The 12,827-nt window shown below is 35.5% G+C and overlaps 1 protein-coding gene across 1 annotated transcript in view; it reads right to left on the bottom strand.

Annotated features, from left to right (window-relative positions):
• Positions 1-11,230, bottom strand: part of LOC143648055 (keratin-associated protein 19-7-like) — an 87,429-nt gene extending 76,199 nt beyond the window's left edge. Inside the window, exon 1 of the mRNA XM_077117666.1 lies at positions 11,126-11,230. The gene's annotated coding sequence lies outside the window, so the exon portion shown is untranslated. The remainder of the gene's footprint in view (positions 1-11,125) is intronic.
• Between the last annotated feature and the right edge of the window lie 1,597 nt (positions 11,231-12,827).

Raw genomic sequence — 12,827 nt, forward strand, 5'->3', positions numbered from 1 at the left:
TGGTTTGCACATCATAAACATGTGTCTGTCATCTTGCATATAATACAAAGCTTGCATAAGATACATGGCAGAGTCCATGAAGTTTCCTCAAACACCTTGGTTATATAGAAAAGGAAGGAATTATTGTATTAGTAACCTGAGTTGTAAAAACCTATTCTAGAAAACCTCAAAGATATATTGACATCATGTATCTCCAATAAAATGCATTGAAAAGGCTCATTCCTTCTAGTATTCTTGTCCACAATGCATAAAAACAATCTAGTTATAAGAAAACATCAGTCAACCCCAAATAGGGAGACCTTCTCCAAAATATCTGACTCTTATGAATTGTGAAAGACATTGTTTTGCTTTCCTAGCTGCCAAAACAAACCCCATGCAATGGATTGACTTAAACACTGCTAATATATTGGCTCATCATTTTGAGGCTGGGAGAAGTTCAAAATCAAGGCATCATCAAGGTGATACTTTCTCCCAGAAGACCGTGGCTTCCTGAGCTGGCTGTCAGCAATCCTTGGTCATGGGTTTTTCTTTCAGTTGATAATACACAGGGTGGCCTGTCCTAGTTCCTCTCTTTGTTTCTTTGTGATCAGCTTCTAGATGCTACCTCTGGCTTTTTTCTCTCTATGGCCTTCTCCATAAGGCCTTTGAGTAATAGGATTAAGACTCATCCTGATTGAATTGGGCCATAACTTAACTGAAGTAACTTATCAAAAGGTCCTACTTGTGATGAGTTAACATCTACATGAATAGATTAAGTTTTAGAACATGTTTTTCTGGTTTACAAAACTCCACCTGATCACGGTCATTAAACTCAAGATTGAGGAGCTGTAACAATTAGAGGAGACTAAAGATTCATGAAAAACAGTATATGATTTTGAATTGGATACTAGAACAGAAAAAGAACACTAATTTTAAAAGTGAAATGCAAATAAAATCAGGAATTTATTTAATTTTCCAGTTTTGATAATTGTGTTATGGTGATGAAATATGTTTCTATAACATGGGAAATTTGGTACAGGGTATATAGGTCCTTTCTGAACAATTTCTGCAATTCTATAAGTAAAATTATTTCAAAATGAAAAGTTAGAGGAAAAGAATATAAAATACCATTCTATTTCATTGATTTCATTCACACATCCAGCTTTATTAAGAATCACTTGTGGATTGTGCACTGTTATGAGCACTGAAGATGGAGAAACAAAGTTCCTATATTTATAGACCTTGACTTCTAGATTGGGCAAAGCTAGGAAACATAGAAGAAAATTGAAAGCAAATTAAAAGAGTAAATTATATAATTTCTGGCAAATGATGAGTCTATAAATACATATTCATACATTTATATTCATTTATTGCACTAAGTAAAATTAAAGAGTTATTGGTAGGGAACTCCTTCATCCTCTCCAAGGGAATCAAGGGAGGAGAAGGATCCAACACTCAGCTGTTAATTCCAGAGGGTCAGAAACTCAGACAGAGGCACTGAGGTAGAAACAAACTCAGCTGAAAAGACCATTGTGATCTGTGTGGGAAAAAGCTAAAAGATGGGCACAAGATTGTAGTTTTAGGAAAGCCTGTGATAAGTTCTGCCATGTAAGCTAAACTCTGTAAGATTTGAGTTACTTAATGTAGAGAATACAAATCCAGATTGTCCAGTTAAATACGAATTTCAAATAAACAATTTTTATTATAAGTACTTCATATGCAATATTTGGGAAATTCTATATTCAGATTTTTAATATTCTGAAATTCAAAATTAACTGGGTATCCAGTATTTAAAAACTAGAAATCTTACTTTGGGAAGACATTGAAGGATTATGTTTTGAGATGGGTAATAACCTGATTTGTGTCACATTGCTTGGAAATTGTAGGAACAAAAGGCAAGAAATGATTTGGGGGTATGGAGAATCATGACTTTAGTTTTGTCTTCCTGCATTTCTGATGAACACTAACATTCAAAGGAGATGTCAAGTGGCTCTCTCAATATACATCAGGACTGGAAACACAAACTGATGTTGAACAGAGGAATAAATGCTGCTCAGAACCAGCATAAAGTGAAGACTTAATTTTAGAGATGCATGTTTGAGGTTTCAGTCTTGCTTAAGTGTCCAGCACTTTCAGTAGAATAATGGACCAAAACCAAAATGTATGATCAGAAAAATAAAGGGAGATCAGAAAGCCAACAAGGATACACACTTGTGAACTTTTTCTATAAAGAATAAAGAAATGGGACATTAAGTGGAGGAACATGAATAGTCAGAGAAGGACACTTCTATTTTGTTTGGAATATGGAATATATTTAAGAAGTGAATATAGTTCAGAACATCACAGCAGATTTTTCTTTTTAGAAAAAGGAATGCCATGTGGTACAAACCTCTCATTGTAAGTAGAGAGAGAAAAGCTCAATTTTCCAGGAGAAACAAACATCTGCAAGTAAATTCTATGGATAAAGAATTGTGTAAATTTTATTATTAAGGACACTGTGCTGCACAAAAAAACATCTTTGATAGCTAATTTAATTAAACACAAAAATCCCTAACAGGTTAATTATGATTGTTTGATTGTCTATGCACTGTAAGGATAGAATGAGCTACTCACATTCTATAAGGGAAATCTGACAATGATATTTTGTAGATATCCATGCTGGTTTGAAAACTATTACGTACCCCAGAAAAGCCATATTCTTCTAATATAATCTTGTAAGTGCAGACCTATTGTGGGTGACACCTTTTGATTAGGTTATTTCCATGGAGATATGACCTCTACCACCACCACCATTCAAAGTGGGTTTTAATCAGCTTACTGGAGTCCTTTAAAGAGGACACATTTTGGAGAAAGCACTGATTCTTGGAGAGCTGATACAGAGAGCTAAGAGATGAAATCTAAACTTTGCACCAGCAGAAGCCAGGAGGACCCGCAGGAGCTGAGAGCCATTTGAAACCAACACAGGAGAGAAGGGCCAGCAGGTGTCACTATTAACCTTCCCATGCAACAGGGAAACCCCAGCTACAATCAGCCTCTCTTTAGTGAAGTTATCCTCTTCCGTAATTTGGACATTTACATAGCCTTAGAATTGTAACTTGTAACCTAATAAATCCCCTTTATAAAAGCCAATCCATTACTGGTGTACTGCATTCTGGCAGCTTTAGCAAACTGATACAATACCTTCTGTTTGTAATGTTTCAATTCAGCAGATTGTGAATTAAACATCACAGTTGAGTGCCTACTTTGCAAAAATGAATTTACCAGAAAACAAAAATGGAAAGAACTTACAAAAACACTTATTAGATTAATAGACATATGTATTATATCAATAGATATATGTGTTTGATAATTAACATGAAAGCATTAATTTACTTTATTGAGTCTATTTTATTTTTGATTCATATAAAATATTCATTCTATCCTAGAAATGGGTGATTTTAAATTCATGTGTCCTCATTCCAATGATCTCCACAGAAGGGCTTATTAAAATATAGAGGGGGCTCATTACCTTAAACTCTTATTAGTGCTACATATACTAGTCCCCAATTCCAATCTCCACTTCAAATAACTGAGGTTATTTGAGGCAATCATAAAAATAGTATTTTCACTCAAATTAAAATAGGAATACCAGAAATCTGATGATGAATTGCACATAGATATGTGGGTAATGCTACCTTTGTACATGTACTTTCTTAAAGACACTAAGATACCTTTTTAAACTGTAATTTGAAATAGATCCACTTTTCTTGTGCTTCCCAATAGGAAGCTTATAACATTTATTTGAATGAAAAAATAACAATTCAAGGGTTATGAAAGAAGGCCCAGTGTACCTGGTTAAAAAGAGAATAATGGATGCATTAAAAGTGAACCAAACTCTGTCCAATACATTGATAAACAACACAAATATGTATCTAATGCTAAACCTATTGGATAGTCACTTAGAATATTAACTACTAACTGAATACACATTGTAAAAAAAATAGCTAGAAAATTGGATTCCATAGAATAACTTATGTTTTCTTGTCCACCAGCAGAAGTTGACATAAAATAAGTCTTGGACTCACTGGTATAAGTAGGAAAGTAAAATGTGTTTTGTTCAGATCTGATTTTCTAGAAATTTTAATTGGTCGGATTAAAATTTTCATCAGGGATGAAAGATTCTCTGAAAATAATTAGTTTGGATCAATGGAGAAGAAAAACTCATGGGTCAAGTGAAGAGTTATCCATTACAAAATGTTAAGAAAGAGTGCACAATTATTTAGGGCAGAGCAAACAGGAGTGAAACTAACAAAGTGTTCTTACTTGATACAAAGGATGGTTATAGAAAGTTAAAAAGTTTAGTTTGATGCAGAATTGTGTGTGTGAGTGTCTCCTCTCATTCAATTGGATAAGATGAATTCAAAAAGTCAAATAAGCAACTTCCTCAATACCTCCAAGACTTTACCTATGGTCAATAAACAACACATTTATTTGATCAATCATTAAATTAGTCCTAAAATTAGCCATGGGCACGGCACATGTGGTGGGTCCCACTCACACTAAGGGCATATAAAAGACCTTCTCCATGGGTAATTGTCCAAACTAAAGCCACCTACATACATTACTTCTCTTCTCAAGGACAACCTCAACAAATAACACCATGTGTGGCAGCTATTATGGAAAATACTGCAGGGGTTGCTGCGATGGATGTTGTGGTTACAGATGCCTGAGCTTTGGCTATGGCTCCTGCTATGGCTGAGGCTTCTGCAGACTGGGCTGCGGCTGTGGCTGTGACTGTGGACATGGCTCTCAATCTCTCTGTGGCTGTGGCTCTGACCATAGTTACTGCTATTGAGGACACAGTGGGAAACTCTCTACATATCTGTGACTTCGAAATTCACTAATTTTGAACTCCACATGTGTACTAAGCCCCACACTTGGGTGAACTTTGTACTACATTACAGATTTTTGACATGATTTTGCTGAAGACTTGCCATCCTTGGCTTTCTGGATCTAACAACCTAAACTCTTCCCTTCCTGGTGTTAACTCATGATAAGTGGGAGAATATAACATTTAACCTGTGAAATTTTGCATAATGACAAGCCTGATTTTGTTTTCATTTAATATTCTGTATAAATCTTTTTGGTTCTATTTGTCTCTTTCTTTTTTATATTAAAGGAATAAATGTCCTTCTTTAAGTCAAATCTTCCCTAAATACTTCTCTTGCAGTTGCTACCAAATCCTTGATTTGTGACATTAAGAAAGTAATAATCTTTGTATTTCTTGGTTTTCTACACTGGTACAGTGGTGATATGAGTTATGTTGGGTTATTGTCAAGATTAAATTAAGTTAAACACGGCCTAGAAATATATTGCAAGTGCTTTGATGGGAAAGCTTTCATCTGCTTGAAATCCATTAGAAGATACAAATGTTAACATTTCTGATCTTTGTTTTGGGTGTGTTTAAGCAAGAAGTGTCTCTTATTTTTGCCCAGATGGAGAGAGAGAGAGAAGTTTAACTCTACCCTGGCCTGCCTCCGTTTAACTTTAGTTTGCTTTAAGCTCTAGTTTAAATGTTTTTCTAGAAGTGACATTATTTTTAACATCCATTAGATATTTAAATTTAGAGTCATTTGATGGCATTCTTCATTCTTGTTCATCTTCAGAATTTTCTTTCCTGTGATTTATGTGGCTTCACAGTTATAGTTATAATCATTTGCTTTTCCATAAATTTTCTCTGACTACTGTGAATAACTTGGCAGTTTTCATCTCTTGCTATGGATTTCTAGCCTTGATTTGGACACAATGCACTGAAGTGGTATATTTACCATAAGGTGATGGGTATTTCTCAATTCACGTTGACAGTTTCAGGTCAGGAAAAATTAACTCCACAAGAACAAATTAAGCTCTTTGGAAGCTCAGACCCTAGAAGAGAACTTTTTTCTTTCATTGAAACTCTGTTTGTATGAGGACTTGACTTTCTTATTTACTTGTTTCTTGAAACTTAGACTTTTTAATATTAAACAGAAAATGGGTGGTCTGTGCTTACCCTTCTCAATACATGGTAGATTTCAAAATTATTTTGCTTTCCTGAAAACCATAAAAATAGAATGCATATGATTGCTTAGATAGAGACTCATAAGCCAACACTGTTGTTGAGTATAATTTTTCCACATTTGCAATTAAATAAAATTTCTTAACATTTTAGCAGTGCTAACATATTGAACTGATATTAAATCCATTAATAGCTCCAAACAATATCCAGTTTGTATCTACATTAGATTGTTCATTTATTTATTTTATTATCATTATTTTTTTGCATGGGCAGGCACTGGGAATCGAATCCAGCCACCATGGCCCACCCTGTTCATTTCTTTAAAGTCTTCAAATTATGAATAACTCCAATAGATATTCAGAGCCATAAGATTTTTTTTTACATTTTATTTTATTCTACTATTTTGTCTCTTTTTTTCCCCCAAAGGTGAAATCCTTGGACTTTTAGCATTATATGTACTTGATCTGATATTACACACAAAAGACTTTCTGAATTCAACATTAGCAGCACTCCCCAAGACAAAACTAAAATTTCTTAATAATACTTTTGTCATTAGAAATAGAAAATTTCGGGCAGGCCACGGTGGTTCAGCAGGTAAGAGTGCTTGCCTGCCATGCCCGAGGACCCAGGCTCGATTCCCGGTGCCTGCCCATGTAAAAAAAAAAAAAAAAAAAAAAAAAAGAAATAGAAAATTTCTATTTCATTAGAGAATAAGAAATATGCCACTTAGAATGTACCATTAAGGTACTTTGCTCAACATTTATATGAATTACTTCTTTTAATTCAGAAAAGTTATATATGGTTGTTTTATTTCTATTCTTATTCAGTAGTGGGACATTTATTGCATTTTTGAGTATGTTGAATATTTATATTTTTATGATTCAAAAACCAAAACTCAATAAAAAATTATGCTCAGAAAAGTCTCACTCTCATATTTATTCCTTCTACCCCATTCCTAGCTGCCCTTGATATGTAATGGTTTTCATTTTTCTCTGGTATCTTATTACAAAAACAGATACAAATGCATACCTCTGCATTCTTATTTTATTATTCTTCTTCTTTCTTACTTAGAAGTTGCATCTTCTTATACTGTTTTGCACTATTCTGTTTTTACTATTGAACTCTTTGTCCCCCATATCCCATGCTAATAGTCAAACTTACAAATAAGAATCACATAAATTTAGGCATCGACAAAAGGACTAATTTCAGATTTTATACTACAAAAGTAGTATTTATTTAAATCATAAACTCATTTCCTCAGAATTTAATTGTGAAAATTATGCCACTAAGCAGAGATTCCACGGGCCTACGACCTTTGGAGATGAAGAAGGGAAAAGCCTCTGGTGGAGCTTCATGAAACTAGAAGCCAGGAGAGAGAGCTAGCAGATGATGCCATGCTCGCCATGTGCCCTTCCAGCCAAGAGAGAAACTGTGACTGTGTTCACCATGTGCCTTCTCACTTGAGAGAGAAACCCTGAACTTCATCAGCCTTCTTGAACCAAGGTATCTTTCCCTGGATGCCTTTGATTGTACATATCTACAAACTTGTTTTAATTGGGACATTTTCTCAGCCTTAGAACTGTAAACTAGTAATTTATTAAATTCCCCTTTTTAAAAGCCATTCTGTTTCTGGTATATTGCATTCTGGCAGCTAGCAAACTAGAACAATTACATGGCATATAAATAGTTTAAATACACCAATTAAAAGACAGACATTGTCAGATTAACTAAAATCATGCCTACTATATCAGTCAGTGTTATCCAGGAGAATAAAGTCCACAAAACTCAGGAAGGAGTTGATGCTTGAGGCATCAATACTGCTTGAGGCAGAATTTCTTCTTTCCTAGGAAATCTGTTTTTGCTCTTAAGGTCTTTAAATGATTGATGAGACCCAGACACATTTGTGGAGGGTGATACCCTTTATACGAAGTTAACTGATAGTTGATGTTAACCACATCTACAAAAATGCTTTCACAGTAGCACCTAGTTTACTATTTGATTACTGGGTGTTATACCCTACCCATAAAGTTAAACACTATATGTGTCTATATACTGCTTACAATAAAGTTATTTCAGATATAATGATATATCTTAAAAGTCTTTATTGTATTACTCTATCCATACACTGGATAAAGGAAGTGTCAGTCATATTTTTACAATAACATGGTGTTTTGGTTTGCTAAAGTTGCCAGAAGGCAATATGCCATATACAGATTGGGGATTTATCAAGTTACAAGTTACAATTCTAAGATGTGAAAAATGTCCAAATTAAGACACTAAGAAGAGGATACCTTCTCAGAAGCAAAGACGCCAGCATGTGAGACACTGTCGTCAAGTGGGAAGGCACATGTCTGGCTTCTGAGGTCCTTGCTCTCCGTTCATTGCTTTCAACTTCTGATTCCAGTGGCTTTCTCTAAAAGCATCTCTGGGCCCTCAATTAGCTTCTTTGGGGGCAAACTCTGGATTTTATCTCTTAACATCCCTTGGCTCTTTCCAGATTCTGGGTATTTCTGTGAGTCCTTGCTTAGCACCTAGGGTATTTCTGTCTGCATCCCCAATTGTTTGTGTCTGCTTTCTGTGTCAGTTCTTTTAGGTACTCCAGTAAGCAAATAAAGACCCAACTTGAAGGTGAGGCCCACATCTCCATAAAAATAATCTAATCAAAACAACACACCTAAGTGGCAGGTTGTCCCCACAAGATTGGATTAGGGTTAAAAGAATATGGCTCTACTGGGGTGCATAGCAATTTGAAATCAGCACATTCCACCCTCTGAACTCCCAAAACACATATTCTTTCCCTATATAAAATACATTATTCCACCACAATATCACAAAACCTTTAAACAATTTCAATAACAATATAAATACAATTTCAACTCAAAAACAGTACAAAATCTTATCAAAGTCAGTTACAGGCATGATCTGTCCTAAGGCAAAATTCCCCTCTGGCTGTGGAGTTGTGGAACTCAGAACAATTACCTGCTGTGATATACAAAGGAATGACAATCATAGGATAAATGCCCCCATTTATAAAGAGTGATATCAGAAGGAAAATGAGAGTCAAATGTCCTAAACAGTTTCTAAAACCTGCAAGGCAAGCACTATTAGATTTCAAAGTCTTGAGATTATTAATCTTTAGGGCTAGAAAGAGCAGCAGCCCCACCCTTTCCAAGGGCTTGCAGAATGTCCCTGTTTTCTCCAAACACTGGAGTGAACATTCCATCATCACCAAGCACTGGGGAGAACTCCTGTTTTTTGGCCCCACTCTCTTTAAGCATCTGGGTAGCACCCTGACTCTTTGCTGTCTCTGGGACATATGCTCAACCCCTTCAGAACAGTGGGCTATCTGACAGTGTCTCTCCAATCCTTCAGAAATGTGCTCCATCCCAAGGAGGGAAAACTCTACCTAAGCATCAAAGGGGCAGGCCTACCCCTACCTTAGGGGCAAACCCTCCACATGCATATGTATATCTGGTCCCCTGACTTGGGATTTTCTGGCTTCATATCTTAGCTTTCATTGTTCTACCATTGAAGTAATTTTTCTTTCAATCTGTACCTTTTCTGTCCCTTTTAGTACAGACCAGCAGTGGTTCTATTTATACAAATCTCACAAAAAATTGTTGGTTTTCTTTGCAGCACACAGAAATCACAATCATTTGTCAATACAGTTATGCACAAATCCTTTCTGGATAACTTCATCTCCAATTCCAGCTTGTCCTGTAATGGCTGACAATTCTATGTTTGGTTAAATCCTAACATGAGGTAATATTCTCTGGAGTCTCGTTTCCAAAGGCTCAGAATTTTTCAAGCTATCAGTTTCTGGTTTCTTTGTACTAAGAGTTCAGTTCTCAGCTTTCCTGTTGAATTTTACTGAAAGCTGTAAGGAGAAACAAGGCTGCCTTTTCCACATTTAGTTTGAAGATCCATTCTGCTAAGTATACCAGCTCATCACTTTCAATTTCTGCCTTCCATCCAACACCAGGACTCAATTTTGCCAAATTCTCTGCCACTTTAAAACAAGGGTCACCTTCCTTCCAGTTTGCAACAACACATTTATCATTTCTATCTAACAATTCATCAGAACCACTTTTAGTGTGAAGAGAACAACAGTCTCTTCAAAGCAATCTAGGGCTTTTCTTTTATGCTTCTTAAATTCATCCTGAATCTTACTCATATCCATTTCTAAAGGCATTCTGGTATTTCTGGTATTTACTTATTACAGCACCCCATTTCCCTGGTACAAAAATCTGTTTTTGAATAGCTAAAGCTGCCAAAATGCAATAAAACAGAAATGGATTATCTTTCATTAAGAAGATTTGTTAAGTTACAATTCTAAGGCCATGAAAATGTCCAAAATAAGTCACCAACAAGAGGACACTTCTTGGAGGAAAGGCAGCCAGCATCAGGAACACCACTGTCAATTGGAAAGGCACATAGCTGACTTCCGAAGTCCTTGCTCTTGGTTCATTGCTTTCGATTTCTCATTCCATTGGGCATCTGTGGGCCCTCACTTGGTTTCTTTGGAGCAAACTTTGAATTTCACCTCTTAGCTTCCCTTGGTTCTTCCCAGATTCTAGCTATTGATGTGAGTCCTTGCTTAGCATCTGGAATATTTCTGTCTGCATCTCCAAATATCTGTGTCTTTTCTCTGTATTGGCTCTTTAAGGATTACAGTAAACTAATTAAGACCTAGCTTGCATGGGTGGGGTCTCATCTCCATAGAAATAATCTAATAAAAATGTTCCAGCCAAAGGATAGGTCTGCTGCCACAGGATTAGATTAAGATTAAAAGAACATGGCTTTTCTGGGGTACATAATAGTTTCAAATCAGCACACATGGTCACATGATAAAAGTTATATAATTATACAATCATTATCAAAGATCAAGGCTACTGGATAACAATTCAAGAACTTCAGGTATTTTCTTCTGGCTATTCTAGAGTACTGGACTTTAAAAATAACTACCTATATAATGAGTCAGTAGTCTCAGGCATTTGTTAAATCTTAATTTCTCAGTAACACCTCCTCTCTCTCATTTGCTCATTTTCTCAATCTTCAGTGGTATCCGGGCAATAACCATTTTAACTTTTTTATGCTGGAAAGGGGAGTTACCTTTATAGAGTAGAAGAAAAAACTGGTTGATGTTCTCAAGAGACTGTCACCTTTGGTTTCAGGACTTATCTGGCATAGGAACAATCTGGAAGTCTAAAAGTTCCTGAAAAAAAAAAAAAGAGAAACTTTTATGGAGTCTTAGATAAAGTCCATGGAATTCTTTAGGGTTTTCAGAAATACCATTGTTGGAGCTTGGTTTATTGTGGCAATTTTGCAATATGTGGATGAAACTTGTATAAGGATAGTAACCTCCAGAATAAACTGTCAGCTTTACTTGAAATCTTTTAGCCACTGAAACTTTATTTTGTTTCATTATTTCCCCCACACACACACCTTTGGACAAGAAGGAATTTTCAATCTCATGCTGCCAAGGCCAGGGTCATCGCTGTCAGGAGATTTACAACTCTGGGTATCATGTCCCATGCATTAGGGAGTGTAGTGAGTTTATTTCCACAGTTGGTTTAAAAGAGGTTTTCTGGGTTTGGCTCTTAGGAATAATTATAAGGAGGCTTAGCTTCAACATTGCATAAATAAATTTTATAAAGGCAAGCCTGAAGATCAAGGCTTATTAAAATTGGGATTCACTAATGCTTGAAAAATATAAGGAATTCCCCAAGGTGGGGAAGTTTAATTCCACAATTTTCCCCAGTCTTTGCAAATGATTATCTATTTTTATTTTTATTTTCGGCAAATAATTTTTATCTTCTTCCCAAGGTACTCTGGAATACATTAGGGTATTACATTAACCTGTACAGAAAAATGTGATCTCATTCCCTATTCTATGTCCAATGTAATTATGTTGTTTAAACAAACTGATCAAACAGGTTAAATTAAATAGTGTGCTATGGAAAAGTTAAATTTTGTAACAAGTAAACATCTCTTACTTTGGTCTCATATAGAATTTGAGGTTTTGAAATACAGGTAATATCATCTCTTACCTTGTAGTCCAATTTAGTTTATCCCTAACGAAATCTGTTTCATTCATAACTGTAATTGAAGTCTGATCTCTTTTTCAGCTTCTTGAACAGTCACTCTATGGAATAATGCTGAATTTAAGAGCTGCAGAAATCTAACTCTGAGTCTCAGGTGTCACACAGATAGCCAAAGTTCCAGGAAGAACTACCAAATTATACACAAAGAGCCAGCATCTCAATATTTAGCAACAACTGTTAAATTTCAGTAAAAATTTGACTGCTGTGAGAATTTATCATTTGAAAACCTTCACAATGAGCATTATTGAACAATTTATACTTCTTAATCACTGATTTTCCAATATCTACCCACTTTCTATCCCCTATTAAACTATGCTCTAGAATTTAATTCTCAGAGCTTGTTCATTATATTTTGTTTATATTACTGAGACCACACAATGTTTATCATTTTGTTTCTGGCTTGTTTCACTCAAAATCATGTCCTCAAGTTTCATTCATCTAGTTGTAATGCCTCATTTCATTCATTCCTGCAGCTACTCAATATTCCATTATATGTATTCATCACCATTTGCCCATTTATTAATTAGTCATTGTGCCCATATGCCACCTCCATCCATTGCAAACCATGAATAATGCCACAATAAACATCAATGTACAAGTGTCTACTTGTGTCTCTGCTTTCAGTACTTTCATGCATATGCCTAATAACAAGGTTGCAGGAGCATATGTAAACCCTATACTCAGCCTCTTGTGGAACCACAACACTGCCT

Source organism: Tamandua tetradactyla, chromosome 10 (genome assembly GCF_023851605.1).
Source record: "Tamandua tetradactyla isolate mTamTet1 chromosome 10, mTamTet1.pri, whole genome shotgun sequence".
Lineage (NCBI taxonomy): Eukaryota > Metazoa > Chordata > Mammalia > Pilosa > Myrmecophagidae > Tamandua > Tamandua tetradactyla.